The sequence below is a fragment of the Scyliorhinus canicula genome, chromosome 10, assembly GCF_902713615.1.
Source record: "Scyliorhinus canicula chromosome 10, sScyCan1.1, whole genome shotgun sequence".
NCBI classification, from domain to species: Eukaryota; Metazoa; Chordata; class Chondrichthyes; order Carcharhiniformes; family Scyliorhinidae; genus Scyliorhinus; species Scyliorhinus canicula.
The window spans coordinates 146,346,425-146,363,173 of record NC_052155.1 but is presented as its reverse complement, the minus strand read 5'-3'; the positions used below and the strand labels follow the sequence as shown (position 1 = coordinate 146,363,173).

The following is a 16,749-nucleotide window of genomic DNA, read 5'->3' as shown; positions in this document are numbered from 1 at the left end:
TTTGGAAGCAAAAAATAGACCTGACTTAATCCATGCCTGAAGTCTTTGTAAATGCAACTTAAAAGTTTATGGAAAGTAGTCTAACCAGAACAGTAACTACAGGATAACCCCTATAGTACAGTTCCAATGAGGCTGAAATGAACAATAACTGTATAGACAGGATAGTCCATAAAGTGTGCTTATAACAAGGGTCCAGTAAACATAATTTGAAGATAGGTTTAGCTGAGTTGGTAGCATTCACACCTCCGAGACATCTAGCTTCAAGTCCCACTTCAGAATTCGGCAGGTCATCCCGGTTGATCCCACAGTGAGGTGCAGAGGGAATGCCGCACTTGCTGGTGTTTTCGGAAGAGATCTTATATCAAAGCCGTGTCCTACTGAGGTGGACGTAAAACACCACATGGTGTAATTTAAAGAGCAGGAAATTCTTTTGGTTTACTTCCTTCCACTCATTTATCAACCAAAAAAAAACAATAAGGAGTGATTTGCTCATCACTTCTTTCTTTTTTCTCTCATTCCACATTCATACACTGGCAATGAGCTCTGAAAGGCTGTTATTCTGCTTTTGCCTTTTCATTCAGAAATTGAGGTGTTAGAAACTCTACCCATTCAGTGTTTACTTTTAAATCGAGGAACACGCCTACAGTAAGAAAGTGGGAGCAGTCTTTTGCATAATACATAATATTGAAGATCTATTCTTGTTCTAATCTCCTCGTTGCCAAGTGAATGTTTCTGCAAGTATACAATTTACACCACACGTCACTGAATAATAACAAAAAAATCATTTGCGGCAAAAAGCACCAAACAGACTTGCTCTGGTTTGCTAAACCTTATAGCATCCACTGATACATGAGAAATGAGGCTTGCCCCATATGTTTCATCAGTTGCTGTTGTTGAATGTTAGATGCAGGGTAATCAGCCATGAGTGGTCAAAGATTGGTGGTTTTTCTGAAGTGAAAGAAATGAAAATGAAAAATGAAAATCGCTTATTGGCATAAGGAGGCTTCAAATGAAGTTACTGTGAAAAGCCCCAAGTCGCCACATTCCGGCACCTCTTCAGGGTGGCTGGTACGAGAATTGAACCCGCGCCGCTGGCTTGCCTTGGTCTGCTTTAAAGCCAGCTATTTAGCCCTGTGCTAAACCAGCCCATAGAGTTGTCCGGTGTCTTGTCATTCCTTGACTGAAATTGAAACTGGTTGTGCAGAAGAGACTGGCACTGATACAGCTCTATATGCGAATTAATGAGTACAATGACCCCAAGAGATGCACGGGAATATCCTGATTGATCTCTCCATGGGACTTGTGAAATATGGGCAGCACAGTGGTTAACACAGGAACCTGGGTTCGATTCCCGGCTTGGGTCACTGTCTTTGTGAAGTCTGCACATTCACCCCGTGTCTGCATGGGTTTCCTTCGGGTGCTCCGGTTTCCTCCCACAAGTCCCGAAGTGACGTGCTTGTTAGGTGAATTGGACATTCTGAATTGTTTAGCACAGTGGGCTAAACAGCTGGTTTGTAATGCAGAACAAGGCAGCAGCAGGGGTTCAATTCCTGTACCGGTCTCCCTGAACAGGTGCCAGAATGTGGCGACTAGGGGCTTTTCACAATAACTTAATTGAAGCCTACTTGTGACAATAAGCATTGTTATTATTATTGTCCCTCGGTGTACCTGAACAGGCGCCGTAGTGTGGTGACTCGGGGAATTTCACAGTAACTTAATTGCAGTGTTAATGTAAGCCTACTTGTTTCACTAATAAAGATATTATATGAGCTTCCCCGCCACTGGCAAAAGCCCAACCAGCTGGGGTTCTTAAGAACATAGTATAAAGGCCGGACTGGACAGGGACCAATATGTTGGCTGCCACAAGGAGACTTTACTCTGTAAATATATTCGCTACTACAGGCAGACATTTGGTGACCGTTCAGCTTCCTGGGTCTCAATGGGGAGTAAACCTGACCATCGTTGGAAGCTAGCGATGAGACCAGTTGAAGATACTTGTGGCTGGGATCATGGAATTAGAACCTAAATTCTTAATCCTGAACCAAAAGCATACTAATTTGTTTTGTGTTAGTTAGTGGAGCCTCGTAGTGGTGTCCACACAGATGGGGCACACTTAGTTGTGTGTCCTGCTGAGAACAGTCAAGATGTGTTGCACTAACCTCGTGCTGCAGCTGATACTGGAAAAGTAAAGATTTGCTCGTTCTTAGTTTGTTTTAGTTAATTCCATCAATGGTAAAATCTCTTAAAACGCTATACGAGACAACACAGAGCACCAAGTGTTTGCTCCAATCCAACATGTAACTGAGGTATTCTTTAGATTTATTTAGGGTTTTCTGAATTCATTTCCTCATCCGTTGGTGATGAGGAATTAATTACCAGTTAGTGTTTGATTTTGGTTAAATGGTATTATTATAAATAAAATTGATTTTGCAAGCCCTTATAAAGCTTGAGAATACAACATTTTGAATTAAATATTTTGATACTGTTTGAACAGAGACTTCAATCTCTTTCCTGGATTTGCTATTTGAATAACTTAAGTTTTGGCTGCATGACAATAAAAATATTTTATTTGGGATTATGGAATTTGGCCACCGTCTAATATGTGAATCGAATTATTTGGCTTTGATTACTGTACTTAAAAAAACACGTTGACAAAGTATTTAACACTGATTCTTTTCATGTGGTGATTGTTATCATCTCGGATTTCTGAATTTCAAAATACGTTTTGAAAAATACCCCATGAGTAGATTTATTCCCCATCTCCGCTCTATTTTCTTCAGCTTCTTCACAGGGTTTCTGAAACATTGTAAAAATAACAGCCAAAAAGACCTTCTTTGTACTAATATACAATGCCCTATTAGAACAGATTCAAAAATCTGCATTGAAAACACGATTTCAGAAGATTACTTTCTAAAATCTTCCACGCACATTGCAAATGCAAAAATCACACTTTATTGTCGTGAGCTCACATCTTTTGTTGCACTATTTTACTCCATCCTTCTTTACCGCTCAAACATTGGATTTTGTGTATTTCTAAGTGTCATCGCAAGATGTGACGGATAGAAAGGCTTTTGAGGGTGATTGGAACTCGATGGTGCAGCTAATTGGAATCTGATTCTGCTTTTGAAATATTAATTACTCACTTTGTCTGTATGGTTGTATGTTATGTGTCTCTGGTTGATGTGATGTGCTAAGTGTGTTAGTGTTGTGGGTGATGCATAGCTGTTAGCCTAGTTTGCCACCCCTCGCTGTCAGCTCTCACCTCTGGCTGGCAGTACAAGTATTGCAAAAGAGAGAGTTGGTATGTAAACCTCTCTCTGCCAGCATATAGCCTCTTCACAGTAGGAACTACCAGAGCTCCCTGTGGAGACATGCATAAACTGGGTACCTCAAGATCCCAGGTTAAACTACAGGGCACTCGGAGGAGGCCTGGCCCCCCCAGACAAATGGCATGCAGGTCCACCAGCATATAGTTAAACCACAAGCAAGACCCCAGATGTGGATAATGTTCCCAATGCCTTGTGGGTATCTTGGGAGAAAAGAGAACCAAGAGAGTAAACTAGTGTTCTTCAAACTGTTTTTCCAGGGACCCATTTTTACCAACCGGCCAACCTTCGGGTACCAACCCGGCCGACCTTCGCGACCCAGGGCCAACCTGAGCGACCCACCATTTTCCCTTACCTTGTTTGCTGCTGACAAAAATGGAGGAAATGGTTTTGGGTCCCTTTGGCCCTCGTACACGCTCCTCCAATGGAACCTGTTGGATGAAGGTGAAGCCTTCCGGTGTCGGAAAGTATGGAGTCTCCATCTGTCCAAAGTTCTGAATTTTTTTCCTGTAAAATTTTATCAAATAAACCCCCCCCCGAACTTGTAAAAAAGAATGAAATTAATAAAATAAATGAAAAAAATGAATAACCCCCCCCGAACTTGTAAAAAAGAATAAAATGAATAAAGTAAATGAAAAAAATAAAAATTAAATGACTAAAATAAATGAATAAATGAATAAAAACCACTACAGAACTTGTAAAACAAAAAGCTGCAACAGTTTAAAATAAATAGCGGCCGCACTGCGCATGCGCGCCTGATTTGCGCATGCGCACCGATCATTGTGTGCGCATGTGCAATGCGGCCAAATGTTTCTTTTTCATGTTCCCGGCTGCTTGCAGCCTGCTGCTGCGCGGGGATTTGCGTGATTGGGAGCACCGCGGACAATGGCTCCGCGACCCTCCCGACACCCGCCCACGACCCACCCCCGGGTCGCGCCCCCGACTTTGAAGAACATGGGAGTAAACCAGACAGAAATTCCAGTGTTCAGTGCCGCCGAAAGTTGCTTATTGGATAGCTTCCTGCAGCAGAGCTGATACCAAACACTGCTGGTTTTATCCTTTCCTTCGGGCAATACTAGTAATGCCAGATAGGGGGTTCCTGGTGCTTGGGCAACTCAGGGCTGCCATAGTACTTGTCCAGGACTCTGCCCTGGAGAAGACACTGTAGCTCTGAGGTTTAATATTGGCACTTACAATCTTTGTGATCTCCTCCTGTACTGGTTGAGCTTCCTGTATATTAACCTGTGGAGTTTCATTGGCTGGAATTCTTCGGTTGTTGTGATTCACGTTTCCCGATGGAAGCGCACCCCTACCCATGGGTTTCCCGACAGTGTGGAGTAGTTTCAATGGGAAATGCCATTGACAAGTAGTGGCATTCTATCTTCTGCCATCAGCGAATGGTGCCCCACTCAGAAACATGTGGCTGGCGGACTGGAGAATCCCATCCATTAAATCAATGGCTATGCCTAATCTGGAGCATTGAACTGGTTTTGGCTACTGGATAGGTAGCTTGATCGCTGGACCGTCTTCAGTAAAAAGTACCCCACATTGTGAAACTTTCTCTCTGGGCAGGATGAAGTCAGGCCTATCGAACGAAAGACCCCAGAAGCAGAACGTAGACGGTCATGGGAGCAGGAGACTGACAAGTGGGCTGGTTAGAAGGCCCATCTTGGTTTTTTTAGGACTTTGCCCCAGTTGTTTTAGAAGATTTTCACCCTTTAACCCTCACCCCTCACATGCCCATACCTCTCCGCCCGCACCCATGGCCCCTCATACCCTGCATTTCCAGCCTATGCTCCTAATCCATCTCCATGTCCCCTCATACCCTACATGCCAACTTCATAGCCTCTTCATAAAATCTGAACAGTGCAAAGAGAGGCCATTTGGTTCATCAGGTCTGTACCGACCCTCTGAAAGAGTGCTCTACCCAGCCCCACTCCAGCCCCGTAACCTCACCTAAACTGCACATCTTTGGACACTATGGCTAATCTATGTAACGTGCACATCTTTGGAGTGTGGGGGAAAACTGGAGCACCTGGAGGAAATCCACGCAGACACGGGGAGAACATACAAACAATCGCCCAAGGCTGTAATTGAACCCGGGTCTCCGGCGCTGTGAGGCATCAGTGCTAATCACTGTGCCACCGTGCCACCCCCACCTTGTACTCACCATTGGCCAATCTTAGGAACCATGAAAAGATGAAATAGAATAAACTCAAAAAATCCAACATTTTAGGAAGACTTGACGGAGACAAACAAACTTGCATTCATGAAATTATCAAAGAATTAAAATCCCCTCAAGTGGTTAATCTCTTACAAAACAAACAAACTTCTGTTCACACCCCTAATCTTGAATAGTTTATTGAAGATGTCAGTTAAACTGTGAACTCAGATGCCCGCCCCGCTGAGATGCTTGGAGCAATTTAAACTCAGCTGTGCATTTACAATGTATATTGTGCTCCTTAACAAAAATGTCTATTGAAACTGCTTGTGAAGAAGCTATACCAACTGATCTGTCAATCAAAGAAGTCCAGCAGAGGATTTTCGTTTATAGTCACTGACAGCTGCAGCATTTTAAACAATTAAAGAGTGGTGATTCAAAAAACGTAAGATCATGACAATTAAAAAAGTCTTATCAATCTTTCAGTAGTTTTGTGTCCACTCCAAAAATTCATGACTTCCAATATGGTTTAGCCCCTTGCAAGAGCCAGACTGGAGTCTTCTTGAATTCAGCACTAATTTCAAATGGCCCTGTTGAATTAGTGGACGTGATATGCCGGCCGTATCGATCCCTCATTCGGGAGAATGGGTGCGACGCAGCCATTAGGTGCCAGGAGAGGCCTCTTCTGGGATCTACCCAGCCCCACACATTGTGAGATCTAACGGTCTGGATGCTGCCCATTGTGGGCGGGATCAGTATTTAGCAAATCTGCATATTAGAGTGAGTAGCTAGTCTCATTCTAATATGCAGCTCGCGTGATCTACCTGAGGTATTGGGGTCTCACCCCTTCACCTCAGAGAACCTAGGTGAGCGCCATTCAGTACTGATCCCCACAAATGAGGACCTGTCAGAATGGCACTTGGTGGGTCACCCACAGGGTAGGGAGGACCTCGGGTGATTGCCCTCTGAGCAGGATGACACCCTGGCACTGCTGGTGCCATCCTGGCAGTGTCAAGGTGCCCAGATGGCACCTCCAGGCTGACAGGAGCACATCCATGATGCCAGGCTGGCAGTACCAAGGTGGCAGGCTAGAATTGTGCCTATGCTAGCGATTGGGCCCGGGGTGCCTTGCCCCGTGTGGTGCTGCGGGGATGGGTCCAAGGAACCCCTTATAGGCGAGTTGGGTCTTTAGGGTGTCCGTGGGTCGCATTGGAGGGGGTCGAGAGTTCAGTGCGCAATTTAAAGATGTTGTATCGATTTCTTTTTAAAAAATAATTTTTATTAAGATTTTCAAAAACATATCAAAAACATAAAATACCAACAAGAAAACCGTATTAACAACAACAAAAAGAAAAAACACAATAATCCCCAAAACCACAAAAAGAAGAAATAGATAAGCACCCAGCATATTCAATAAACGTATATACACATTTCTCCCTTCCCCTGAAACAACCCCCCCCCCCACCCTTTGCCGGCCTATTTTCCTACCATTCTGCCAGGAAGTCCAGGAAAGGCTGCCACCGCCTAAAGAACCCCTGTACTGATCCCCTCAGGGCAAATTTCACCTTCTCCAATTTGATGAACCCCGCCATATCATTGATCCAGGCCTCCACGCTTGGGGGCCTCGCATCCTTCCATTGAAGCAAGATCCTCCGCCGGGCTACTAGGGACGCAAAGGCCAGAACACCGGCCTCTTTCGCCTCCTGCACTCCCGGCTCCACTGCAACCCCAAAAATTGCGAGTCCCCAGCCTGGCTTGACCATGGATCCTACCACCCTCGACACCGTCCTTGCTACCCCCTTCCAAAACTCCCCCAGCGCTGGGCATGCCCAGAACATATGGGCGTGGTTCGCTGGGCTCCCCGAGCACCTAGCACACCTGTCTTCGCCCCCGAAAAGCCTTCTCATCCTTGTCCCGGTCATGTGGGCCCTGTGCAGCACCTTGAACTGTATGAGGCTAAGCCTCGCACACATCCCCTCCTCAATCTCCTCACCCAGCTCCTCCTCCCATTTACCCTTCAGCTCCTCCACCGAGGCCTCATCCACATCCTGCATGACGGGTACACGTCCAAAATCCTCCCCCCTCCAACCCACACCCCCGAGAGCACCCTGTCCTGTACCCCACGTGGGGGCAGCAGAGGGAGCCCCTCTACCTGCCGCCTGGCAAACGCCCTAACCTGCATGTACCTAAACATGTTCCCCGGGGGGAGCCCAAACTTCCCCTCTAACTCACCCAGGCTCGCAAACCTCCCATCCACAAACAGGTCCCTCAACCACCTAATACCTACCCTGTGCCAGCCCAGAAACCCGCCATCGATGCTCCCTGGAACAAACCGGTGGTTCCTCCGTATCGGGGACTCCATCAAGCCCCCCACCTCCCCCCTATGCCGTCTCCATTGCCCCCAGATTTTGAGGGTAGCCGCCGCCACCAGGCTCGTGATATACCTCATTGGAGGGAGCGGCAACGGCGCCGTTACCAGCGCCTCCAGGCTCGTGTCCACGCAGGACACCATCTCCATCCTCTTCCATGCTGCCCCTGCTCGGTCCACTACCCACTTATGCACCATCGCTGCCTTGGCAGCCCAATAGTACCCACAGAGTTTGGGCAGCACCAGCCCCTCCCTATCCCTGCCCCGCTCCAAAAACACCCTTCTCACCCTCGGAGTCCCATGCGCCCATACGAATCTCGTAATACTCCTGTTGATCCTCCTAAAATAGGCCTTCGGGATAAGGATGGGGAGGCACTGGAACAGGACCAAAAACCTTGGGAGCACCGTCATCTTGACGGACTGCACCCTGCCCGCCAGCGACGGCGGCAACATGTCCCATCTTTTAAACTCCTCCTCCATTTGCTCCACCAGTCTTGTGAGATTAAGTTTGTGAAGGGCCCCCCCAGCTCCTAGCCACCTGGACTCCCAGGTACCGAAAGCTCCTCACTGCCCTTTTCAGTGGGAGCCAAGATGTCGTATCGATGACCTCCTACACTGAGGAGTTCTGGTGGGCGGAGCTCTTCAGTGTCGGAAATGGGACTAAGTGCCACTGAGGCCCTGGATTGCAAAGGCCTGTTTGATAGCGGGCCTTTCTTGGCACTGTGAATGACAGGAAACACGCGGGCACACGTGCTTGACTCGGAACCCTGTCACCATTTGGTTAGATTGCGCCCAGTTTCTCCGTCCTATGTAAATCACATCCTGCCCACTTTTCCCTACCAGTAAAATGTAGGATCTGCTGGAATTGGGGGCAGGACTTTTACATCCAGACCCTGGCCACCATTTTTAAGCATTTGCTGCATCTTTCCAACTTCTTGAAAGTCCTGCCCATTGGGTGACATGTGGCGCAGTGGTTAGCTCTGGGACTGCGGCGCTTAGGACCCGGGTTTGAATCCCGTCTCTGGGTCACTGTCCGTGTGGAGTTTGCACATTCTCCCCGTGCCTGTGTGGGTTTCACCCCCACAACGCAAAGATGTGCAGGTTAGGTGGATTGGCCACGCTAAATTCCCCCGTAATTGGACAAAAATAACAATAATTGGGTACTCTAAATTTAGGGAAAAAAGAAAATCCTGCCCATTGTGTCTAATTTGTGTATCACATTTCAGAATGAATGTTAAGGTCCTGGACATTTAGGAGGATGATACCAGGGATGAAGGACTTTAGTTGTGTGGGAAGATGAGAGAAGTTGACATTGTTCTCCTCAGAACAGATAAAGTTATGCAGGTTATTTCATGCAGGTGTTAAACATTTTGAAGGAGTTTGATAAAAAAAAGAGAAAATATTTCCACTGGGAAGTTCAGTGACCAGAGGACACAGATTAAAATAATTGATAAATGAACCAGGGGATATGTAAGTTGTTTGGGATACATTTTCTGAAAGGATGGTGGAAGGACAACGGATGTAAGTTTCAAAAGGAAATTGGCACATGTTTGCACAATAATTATAATGATCTTTATTGTTACAAGTAGGCTTACATTAACACTGCAATGAAGTTACTATGAAAATACCCTAGTGGCCAACCTCGGCTCCTGTTATAGAGGGATAATTCAGAATGTCCAAATTATCTAACAGCGGAGTCTGCACGTCCTCCCCCTGTGTGCGTGGGTTTCCTCCGGGTGCTCCGGTTTCCTCCCACAGTCCAAAGATGTGCGGGTTAGGTGGATTGGCCATGCTAAATTGCCCGTAGTGTCCTAAAAAGTAAGGTTAAGGGGGGGATTGTTGGGTTACGGGTATAGGGTGGATACGTGGGTTTGAGTAGGGTGATCATGGCTCGGCACAACATCAAGGGCCGAAGGGCCTGTTCTGTGCTGTACTGTTCTATGTTCTAGCGCGTCTTTCGGGATTTGTGGGAGGAAACCCACGCAGACACGGGGAGAAGGTGCAGACTCCACACAGTGACACAAGCGGGAATCGAACCTGGGGCCCTGGCACTGTGAAGCAACAGTGCTAACCACTGTGCTACTGAGCCACCTAATAATGTGGTGGATATAATAGATAGTGGTTATATAGGCCAAAGGGGAAAATCTGACACTATATTATTTCACTTGTGCTTTGAACAGAAGTAACGTGCCATTTTATGCATTCAGCGTAAGATCCAATATGTACATGTTCTTAGCTATTCAGATAGATATTCAGATAGGCCTTTTATTCCGCCAATTTTATGCGTTTTAAATCATTCGGTTACTGTTCCCTCAGCCCCAGATTTACTCTGTCAACATGGGATTCTTTAAAATCATTGATCAGCCAGTAAAAATGGTAAAAGAGTTGAAAACAAATATGGGCCAAAATTCCGTCCTCGTCATGGCCGGGATTTTCCGGTGCCGCTTTGGCTGTAACACCAGATTTTCCTTTCTCGCTTACAACGGGTCCCAACACGGACGTGACCGGTCAATCCATCCTATGGTTGCAAACTTTGAACAGTTTTTGCATAAACATCAATGGTGACTGATGGACATTTAAATTTGTTGGCAGCCTTCCCCTACAACCCAGGTTAGAGCTTCTGAATTGAGAAACTCATTTGCTGCATGCTAACAATTGAACCCACACAGAAACCAAACACAGACTGATTGGAGGCTGCAGAGAATTCTGTGCTGGTTGTTCCGGCTACTGTGTTTCTAAAGAAAAAGGATGACGGCCTCAACTTCTGTCTTAGAATTATTGAGAGAATAAAGAGGTCAGTCGACCTTTAGTCTAATGTAGTGTTGTACTCGGGGAGGCCTCTAATAATTGCACCACTGGTTCACAATTTATAGCACCATAGAGGAATATTTGGCTGCAACACAGGCTAGTCAGCACCATTACATCGCTGACCCCTGTGTTTATCTTTGGACTGTTGGCACAGATTTCACATCCTAAGGGTGTTTAGTTCAGTATGGAACAACTAGAGGAAGGGTTGGAATACCATGGAGACTCAGGTAAAACACTGAAAGGGTGGGAGGTTAGGAATAAAGCTTTAATTCTGACAGCAACATGACAACCTAAAACTTGTGGGAGCGTCATTATTCCGATTTAATGATTGTTATACATCTAGCAAATGAAAATAAATACGATTATTATTGCCCAGCAGGTATCCATGCCATCTTTCCCACCCACTATCACAATATGAGCTCTCAGCCATTAATCGCCAAATCAGTCATGAATACAATGGCTTAATTAAATAACCGGGGAGTGTGCTTCTTTATTGAATGGCCCACCTATGCAATAGGTTTCCAACTGCATCCTACCTGGTAACTCCTCCCGCAATGGGGGCACATATTCTGAGCCAACCTTCCAAGTTTGGGAGTCAAATGTTCCATTACTAACGTTTCTGAGGTCAAAGTATGCATCGTGGTTTATAATGGGCTGTTTCAGTTCAGTTCAAGGTTTGCTAATTTCTACAAACTAGCAGAATCTGATGGGTGAGATATCTTGAAGGCTGAGGTAGTGGCTATTGGATTCCTATTGCGAGTTGCCTATCTGAGAGGTCCAAATTCAACAAATCATTTCTGATCTATTTCTGCATATGCATAACAGTTCTGACAATTAATAAGGGCTGGTTTAACTCAGTGGGCTAGACAGCTGGGGCTGGATTCTTCCCTACCCAGCGGGGCGGGGGGGGGGGGGTCCCGGCGGGATGGAGTGGCGTCAACCACTCCGGCGTTGTGCCGCCACAATGGTGCGGAGAATCCGCACCTTTAGGGGCTAAGCCCTCACCTTGAGGGGCTAGGCCCGCGTCGGAGTGGTCGGTGCCCTGCCGGCCGGCGGGAAGGGCCTTTGGCACCATGCCAGCCGGGGCCAAAGGGACTTCGCCAGCTGGCGGAAGTCCGCGCATGCGCGGGAGCGTCAGTGGCTGCTGATGTCATCCCCACGCATGCGCAGGGGAGGGGGGTCACTTCCGCGTCGGCCATCGCGTAATCTATGGCTGACATGGAAGGAAAAGAGTGCCCCCACGTCACAGGCCTGCCCGCGGATCGGTGGGCGCTGGAATGTGGCGACTCAGGGCTTTTCACAGTAACTTCATACTTGTGACAATAAAAGGTTATTATTGTTAAAGCTATTCAGTTATCGACAGTGAATATTCTAGCGGTGTGGATCAGGAATTTTAATTTTTTTAAATTTAAAATGTCCAATTCTTTTTCTTTTCCAATTAATGGACAATTTAGCGTGGCCAATCCACCTACCCTGCACATCTTTGGGTTGTGAGGGCGAAATCCACGCAGACATGGGGAGAATGTACAAATTCCACATGGACAGTGACCCGGGGCTGGGATCGAATCCGGGTCCGTGGTGCTGTGAGGCAGCAATGCTAACCACTGTGCCACCGAGCTGCTCCCAGGAATTTGTATTTAATGAGAAATGTATATCCTATGGAGCTGCTTCTAATTGAAGCTTTCCATGTATCTTATTTCCCATTGCAGTGAACTATACTCATGCTCATACTGTGGGACAGTTTCAGTTCAGTGCAGCAGCTCAAACGCAACTTGGGCAGAAGTTTCAAAGCCAATGGCCGGGATTCTCCCCTACCCGGCGAGGTGGGGGGATCCCGGCGTACCATAGTGGCGAGAACCACTCCGGCGTCGGGCCTCCCCAAAGGTGCGGAATTCTCCGCACCTTTAGGGGCAAGGCCCGCGCTGGAGTGGCTCCCGCTCCGCCGACTGGCGGCAACAGCCTTTGGCGCTTCACCGGCCGGCGTGAGTCCGCGCATGCGGCGGAGCGTCAGTGGCCGCTGACGTCACCACCGGTGCCTGCGCGATGGAGGGGGTCTCATCCGCCTCAGCCATGGTGGAGGCCATGGCGGAGGCGGAAGAAAAAGAGTGCCCCCATGGCACTGGCCCGCCCGCCGACCGGTGGGCCCCGATCGTGGGCCAGGCCATCGTGGAACCTCCGATCACCCTGCCTGCTCCTGCCAGCACCAGGACCCCGGGGCCCGCTCGCACTGCCTGCTCCTGCCAGCACCAGAGGTGATTTAAACCACATCAGCGGGAGAGGCCTGCCAGTGGTGGGACTTCGGCCCATTGCGGGCCGGAGAATCGCCGCGGGGTGCCCGCCGACCGGCGGGGGCGCGATTCCCGCCCCCGCCGATTCCCGGGTGGCGGAGAATTCCGGCCACGGCGGGGGCGGGGTTTACGAAGGCCTTGGGCGATTCCCCACATTCTGACTCTTGACTGGCTGCTTACATTGGAAGGCCTGTATGAGAAAGCAAAGTGAAACGTCATTGCTGGTCAGTCAGTGCAGGGAAGCCTGTGTGCTGATGCTCAGCTACCTCCAGCAGTGAAGAGGACCAAGTGAAGCAATGCTTTCTTTGAACTGCAGGGTTTCTGCAGGAGGCAGGTGTTGTTTTGGAATCAAGGGGGTGCAACCTAAATGCAGCAGGTGTTGAGTCCTGCTCTAGTGGGCCTTAAGATGGAAAATAGAGTTAGAATTTTAAAATTCTACACGTCAGTTATTTCTGCAAGTGGAGTTAATGATAGGAAATAGGGTATCTTCGCAGTTAACTGGTAACAGATTTTAAACTGGGCGCCTGGGCATAAAACTGGCTGCATGCAATTGAAATAATTGAGAATGAAAATTGTGTGGTTCTAAAATGAGTGGCTGATCTGTGTCAGGGCAAAGTTACAAATTCCGCGATGGTGCCTTGAGCAGACCCCTCCCCAGAAACAGCTAGGAAAAGCCCGTTTCAAAGGCCTCGGGCGAGATTCTCCGCTCCCCATGCTGGGTGGCAGAATCGCGGGAGGGCCGGGCGAATCACGACACGCCGCCTTGGCACCCCACGCGATTCTTCCACCCCCCCAAAAATGGCGTGTTGCGTTTTTCGAAACGCCGCTCGGAGAATCGCCGCTCGCCGTTTTTCACGGATGGGCCGAGCGGCCTGACGAACCCGACCGGTTCACGCCGGTGGCAACCACACCTGGTCGCTGCTGTCGTGAACAGCGCGCGACAGGTAAGTGTGGGGCCTGTGGAGGGGCGGAGGGAGGATCGAGCACCACGGGCGTGCTCATGAGGTGACTGGCCCGCAATCGATGCCCACCGATCGTCGGGCCGGCGTCTCTAGGAGACGCACTCTTTTCCCTCCGCGTCCCGCAAGATCAAGCCGCCATGTCTTGCGGGGGCAGTGGAGGGGAAGACGGCAACTGCGTATGCGCGGGTTGGAGCTGGCCAACCTGCGCATGCACGGCTGACGTCATCTCGGCACCGCCGGCCGCGTCATTCCCGGCGCGCCGCTTTGATGCAAGCATCAAGGCAGGGCGTTCGGGATTCACGAACCGCCGCTCCTAGCCCCCTGAGGGGAGAGGGGGGGGGGGGAGAAGAGGGTGCGAGGAGCGGCCTCCCACGCGGCCTCGGAGAATGGTGCCCCTCATGTCCAAACTGCCATATTGGTAGTGTGACATTGGTTTCGCAACATTAACTTTCAAATATTTCAGCTGACGAGAATGAAAATAAATGAGTGGCAGATACGACCAATGAAATGGCTGTATTGTTGTCTGCAAAGTTGGTAGCCACATAGAACCATAATGGATGTTTACAGTGGAGGTAGAAGTAGTTTGGCTCATCATAATCTGTGCTGAGACGTGAGACATAGGCCGGAATTCTCCAGCCATTGGGATTCTCTTTATCCGCTGGCAATGGGTTTCCCGACGGCGTGGGGTGGCTTCAATGGGGAACCCCATTGCCAAGCAGCAGGAAGTGAGAATGCGGCCGCCAGCGAAAGGCACATCTCCGAGAAACACGCGGCTGGGAGACCAGAGAATCCCACCCATATTGTATGCTGCAGCTCTCTCAGCAATGCCCATTAGCTTCAAATATTTATCTATTCTTTCCTCAATAGATACAATGGTCTCGGCTTACTCACTCCCTGTGATATTGTTACAGATCCAAGTAATTATTTGTCTGAAGAAATTTCACTTTTCCTCATTCAATTAGTGACAATTGTAAACTGAAATGAAAATCGCTTATTGTCACGAGTAGGCTTCAACGAAGTTACTGTGAAAAGCCCCTAGTCGCCACATTCAGGCGCCTGTTTGGGGAGGCTGGTACGGGCATTGAACCGCGTGCTGGCCTGCCTTGGCCTGCTTTCAAAGCCAGCGATTTAGCCCAGTGTGCTAAACCAGCCCATGGCTTCTTATTACTGCCTCCCCAACTACAGAAAATGTCTTTCACTTTTCACTCCATCCAAACTCTACATAATTTTAAAAAGTCCTTTACACAGGCTATATCATGAGTTAACCCTTTAAGAAGGAAGAAACAGAGGCCTTTCAGTGACATGGAGGGCGTAACACTTCCTCCAGTAACAGTTAGCTCATGCCTCCTGTGTTATTGATGTTGCCAAAGATGTCATATAGCTGATTTGTCCAGCTGTTTCTGTGAAAATACAGATTGTTGTCATAAAATGACCATTACCCATAAATCATCACTGGGAGTTTCCTGAAGTCTCAATGATTTCCTTCCTTATAGTTTGTAGATCAACGGGGCACAATTCCATTAAAACATCAGCCCCCTGCTTATAAAAAGTCGATTACTTGTTGAGTTTGTAGTTGGAAATCGAAAGACAAAATCACGGTGTAATTTATTTGATCTGTTTTTAACAGAATGCTGTATTTGCGAAGGTACCAGTATGGGGGATGTTAGAGCTGTGAGAACAATGATATATCACCCAATTACCTGGACACTGGTAAAGGAAATTAGTTACCATGGCGGTTAGTGTAATCAAGGCTGGATAGCAGGAACAACATGCAGTGCAACAGCTCCACCCAATTCAATAAGACCATTGATTTGCAGCCTGATCAGGCTCGACAAATGTCCTACTCTCTTCTGCAGCTCATCAGTACAGTAAAAAAAAAAAATCAGGATTTACCGTAACACCTTGTGTATACGTCACCCCCACATTTTATGCCAACAGATCTCAGTATCAATATATCTCACTCTCATTTATTTGGATTATTAGATAAATTATACTTTTTCTGGTAAAATTGTTGAATAGATTCTGGAGAGCAGATGTTGGCAAACTGGATTTGAACATTTTTTGAGAATGAGAAGTGTTGTAACCCTCTCTCTAATATTTACCTCCTCTTGCGTACTGCTCAGGCTAGGGCTTTGGTTTGGATGATTTGAACTGTGGTCCTTGACAAACCTTCTTTCCCTTTTGAAGCATTCCTCGGCCTGGTGAAACATCTTGAATGAAGGGTGTAATCCTAATGATCACTATGATTATCGCTATCATTGTGACTTTCATTTTCACCTGGCTCAAACCTGGGTAAAAGAGCTGTACTCAAGATGTGAGGTGAGAGGGACGGTCCTTGATATTAAGGCAGCATTTAACCGCGTGTGGTATAGTTTGTGTGAGCCCAAGCAAAACTGAAGTAAATGAGAATTAGCCGGGGAACTCTGTACTGGGTTAGGGTCAATACTAGCGCAAAGGAAGATGTTTGGCGTCGTTGGAGATCAATCACCTCAGTTCCAGGGCATTGCTGCAGGAGTTCCTGAAGAACTGCCCTCGCCACAATTTCTTTCAGCTGCACCATCATTGACACTCTCTCTCTCATTAGGTCATAAGTAGGAATGTTTGCAATACCATTCGCAATTCCTCAGATACTGAAACAGTCAGTGTCCATAAGACCTGACAACATTCAGGTTGGGCTGAGAATTGGTGTTGCTCGTTATGCTTTCCCTTAATTTGCTCTGTTTTATTACCTTTGCTCAAGAGTCGCCAGGTATCTTTCTGATACCACCACAGGGTTCAAAGCCAAATACTGATCAATAACTCGATACACCAGTTAGTAAGTTTGAAATCAATACAC

At 47.7% G+C, this 16,749-nt stretch overlaps 1 protein-coding gene across 1 annotated transcript in view; it reads left to right on the top strand.

Moving 5' to 3' along the window:
* itga9 (integrin, alpha 9) overlaps positions 1 to 16,749 on the top strand; it is a 632,947-nt gene that overhangs the window by 311,819 nt on the left and 304,379 nt on the right. The gene's annotated exons all lie outside the window — the stretch shown is intronic.